Source organism: Rhamphochromis longiceps, linkage group LG2 (genome assembly GCF_057381845.1).
Source record: "Rhamphochromis longiceps isolate RC_006_pf linkage group LG2, R_longiceps_female_GT1.1, whole genome shotgun sequence".
NCBI classification, from domain to species: Eukaryota; Metazoa; Chordata; class Actinopteri; order Cichliformes; family Cichlidae; genus Rhamphochromis; species Rhamphochromis longiceps.
Window position 1 is genome coordinate 35031565 of NC_140558.1, and position 4699 is coordinate 35036263.

Consider the following 4699-nt stretch of genomic DNA (forward strand, 5'->3'; position numbering starts at 1 on the left):
TTTCCATTAGGGACAACTAATGAGTGGTTTGTGAAAGAAAACAGATGGTCAGTAATAAAGTGTCTAAATGAGAGATTTTTTTTTAATCTTTTTTTTTTTCTTTCATTTTTACACATCATCACATTCTGTTTCCCAGCATTAAGGTGAATGACACTGACTGACTTTATTTTTTACTATCTACACAGACTATTGGTGACTTTATACTGATGAAAGACAAATGTACGTGGGTCTTTTGCATCTTGTGCTAAATAAATTATGTGTTTACTATAAGTGACTGGTCAAGGCTGTATAATAATATAATTTTTAAAATTAAAACAAATGTTTATGCAAAGATAAACACAGGAAGCAAGCATAGTTAAGTTCTCACACATGCACTGTGACATGGGAAGTTGAACTAATGCACTGAGCTCAGAGCAAGTAAGAAAAGCACACGCATACATAGCGTATATATACATTTTCTGTATGGTATGCCCAAGATTGTGATAAAGTTGCCCTTGTTTTAAAAAAATGACTGTAAGGCCTGTAAGGCCTGTTTTGAAAGCAAGCCAAATCTATTTCTAGCTCTCTGCAAGAAAATGTGCATGAGAGACAAAGTGAGTGACACATTTTGATGATGTAAATAGGTGAAATTTGGGGTCTGTCTGTTGTTCTGTGAGACATAAAGGCTCGTGCATTTAGGAAATGCACTTCATGCGTTAGTGGCTCTGTTATCTGTGTTTGGTCTGGATCAGGGGTAGGCAACTCCAGGCCCCGAGTGCCGGTATCCTGCAGGTTTTAGATCTCACCCTGGGTCAACACACCTGAATCAAATAATAAGTTCATTACCAGGCCTCTGGAGAACTTCAAGACATGTCGAGTAGGTAATTTAGCCATTTAAATCAGCTGTGTTGGATCAAGGACATCTAAAACCTGCAGGACACCGGCACTCGAGGCCTGGAGTTGCCTACCCCTGCTCTGGATGTAGCTCAGTGCTGAGTAAGTCATAGAAATGTGCAGATTAGAAGAGTTCAAAGATTACAGATTTGGTGCTGGTTTCTGTGAAACCAGATTTAATTAAAACATTTCTTTCTTCCTGTCTTGATTTGAAGCCATCGGCCCAGAGTCTCAGCATCTTTATCTAACATGATAAGCAAGTGGCACTGAACCAAGTCTGGCAAATCTCCCATTATCCATTACAGTGTTAGAAAACAGAGAGGCAAACATTACCCACCACCTATTGACGCAACCACATTTAATAGACACACATTGCCCACACACAATCTCTCTTACCTATCTAGTAGTGGTTTTCCACATTCCACCAGGCACACATTAAAAGCGTAAGCCGACATCTCATTAGTGTTCTCAGAGTACAAATACCGCTCTGTAAATCTGTAAACAAGGTCTATGTAGAAAACAAAGCATTAACGTCTGGATGTAAAGCTTTAAATAATTTGTCATTCAAGGTTGTTATTTATTAATGGAAAACTACATACAGTACTGTGCAAAAGTCTTAAGCCCCCCCCGCCCCCCTTCATTTCTTTCTAATTTGCTTCCAAGGAGACAGATTTTCTTGTAATTTTGGATAAGTGGTCTTGAACAGTTGTTTTCCAAGCTTTCTGAAGGTCATTCGAAATTTCTTCTTTGACAATTAGTTGTTGATTCACTCATCTCAGTCCAGTCCCTGTCCATTTTCAGAGGAAAGCTTTTATGTTGTTTTGTTTATTTGACCCCTTAACACTGACCGATGAATTATTTAAGCATAAAAAGACACCTAACTCAAGGGATGAACCAACGTTGGGTCTATTCATTACAGACTACTTAGCAATGAGGAGAACCAATTTTAAACTAAATTGTATCTTTAGGTATTTTGTTATTAGCAGCCTGGTACAAAAGCACATCATTTTTTCAGTGTTCTTTAGATTAATCTATGACGAAAGGCAAGTTTGACCCCCCAAAATAGTATTTTTACGTCATTCCCGAAGATGTGTTAGCTGGTGGTATATCGCTGCATGGTGTGCAGTGTGACCTTTAAAAACTGGAGAAAACGTGAGATGTGGAGAACAAAACAAGAATGGCTTTAAAACTACCTTAGCAGATGAACAGTATGTGAAGTCATGTCTTTTTTTTTTTAAAAAATGCAGAAAATACTGCAAAAGACCTGATACAGAATCTGTGAGATGCATCTTGTCCTTCAGTTGATTCATCTACTGTTTGCTGAATCCTCATCAGAATGGGCACTGTGAAGATGCCATTCTATTTCTTGATATATATTTTTAAAATGTTTTTATTTTTATTGTTATTGTGATAGGACAGCGGGGCAAATGTCACGATCCTGGTTCTTATGACTCTGTGTTTTGAGTTTTAGTTTATTTTGATGTTTATGGTATATGGTTAAGTTCGTTATTTTTTCTTTTCATTTGTTATTAGTTTCCTCTTGTGTCTTCCAACCCCTGTTAAGTCTCCCTTGCCCTTCATGTGTTTCATGTCTGTGTCTTATGTTGTCAAGTTCAGGTTGTCATGTCTGCGTCTCATTATGTTTCCTGTTTTATTTTGAAGGGGTCCTGTGTTCCTATGTTCAATGTTTTTAGTTTTACTCTCCCCTTGTGACGTCATTATGTTCATGTGTGTCAGCTGTTTCCCCATGTGTTTCCGTTTCCCTCATTATCCTCCTGTGTGTATTTAGTCCGTGTGTCTTCAGTCATTCCTTGTCAGGTCGTCTGTTGTTCACGCCATGTTCTTTACGCCAGGTTTCATGTCCAGGTTTTTTCATATTGTGGTTTAGATTCCCCAGTTTAGGTTTGTGTTAATTTTGCTTCAGTTTGCCTTGCCTTTTGTTTGTACCTTTTACCAGCCTCATTAAATGGCTCGCCTTTTGTTAACATTCAAGTTTTGTTCCCTGTTCCTTGGAGTCTGCATTTTGGGTCCTTCTCATCAATTCATACAGTCTGCCCTCGCCAGACTGTGACAGGCAAAGACAGGAAAGCTGGGAATAAGATGAAGATAGGACACAGTGAATAACCTTTGGGCACATTTAAATCAGGACACTGCATTAGACTTGCATATGTGGGTCACATGCTAGTAAGGCCAATAAGCTTCCAGTGGCCATGAGGAAACGGGAAAGGAAACAGGTAGAAATGTGTGACACTGAGGAAAAATGTACTGAAAATCAGTCGCTGCAGGTCTTACAAATTGTTGTTATCTGAAAAATGTCTAATTAGCAGCAGCTTCATGTTTCAGCATGATAATGATCCCCTCCATGCTACCAATGCAATAAAAGGATACCTTGATAGAAAAACACATAATGGAATACTGACCTGCCCAACCTGGACCTCAAATCAAAGCAGTGTGGGATCATCTTGCCAGAAAATGGAACAAAAGGCAGGAAATATCCAAAGAAGAGAATATGAATGTCAACCAAGAAGCCTGGAGACCTATTCCTGAAGACTACTTGAAGAAATTACAAGAGAGTTCAGGCTGTGCTGAAGAATAACCACTCTCTTTTTGAATTATACTTGTCACCGTATGCAGTACTTATACCATATTTCTATTCAAGTTTGCATGTTTCAATAAATCAGTGCACTCATCACCCATTTTCCCAGCAAAATATAGAGAAATGATGGGTGGTTTAAGACTTTTGCACTGTGCTGTGTATTACCATTGTGGCACAAAGTCACTTTAGAAAGTATTCAGGTCCCTCCCATATGGAAAAGATATATATAAATCTTATAAAGTTTGTATCTGTCTTGTGTGAAACTTGTATGAAAAGCATATAAGTGTGAAAACAGATATAAGATCCCTTGAAAAATTATATAATGAAACTTGTATGTTTTGGATACTTACTAAAACAATATATGAAAGTAATGCGAAAGTGGCCACTTTCATGAGTAATCACATATAAGTTTTTAATATTTCTTTTCCGTATGGGCTGCCATGTTTGTTTTAGAAGGCTGGCGTAACCACAGCATTCGAAAAAGAAGTTCCACTTCCTCTGTGATAGAAACACTGAACCTTCCTGATGTTCCTGCAGTAGCGAACAACCTGTCCTGTAGAGAAATAAATCACATCTTTAGCAACAGCCTTTTACCTTTTGTCACCATCTATAGACTCAGACTCAGGTTGAGATAGACTGTAAAATATATAACTTAGAGGGAAAGCCAATGCAGAAGTGCATTAAACTTTGATTCTTCTAATCATCCAGGTGAGAATACAACTAGTATAGGAAGCTAGACCTCAGCAAAGCCTGTGCATTATCACACAGTGCCGAGACATTTACCTGGTGTTGCATCATATTCACAATAAATGTTTGAGCCCTAGATCTGGTTTTCCCAGTGCCTTTCAGAGTAGAGTTCTAACCTGTGAGTGGATCTTTCCTCCAAAAGTTAACAAACTCCTCCAACAGGTGTCCAAGGGCTATTTGACCCAAGCAGGGAAAAATATCCATAGCTGGCAAGTTTTGGTATTTCAGGTAATCCTAAAACTCCCTGACAGCCATTTCTATAAGCCAATAATTTCCCAAACGTTTCCTTTTCCTTTCTGAATATGAACCTCGTTCCTTGTTCTGCTCACAAGACAGTGAAAGACTTCACTTCTATCCATTTTTAATTAAAAAAAGATTTTTTTTTCAAGGTTTTCTGCTTTAAAATTTAGTTTGATTTAGTAATAACAGTTTTCAGAAGTGCTCCTAAACCCTTGCGGTGATTTCCACCTCAATATTGTGTAT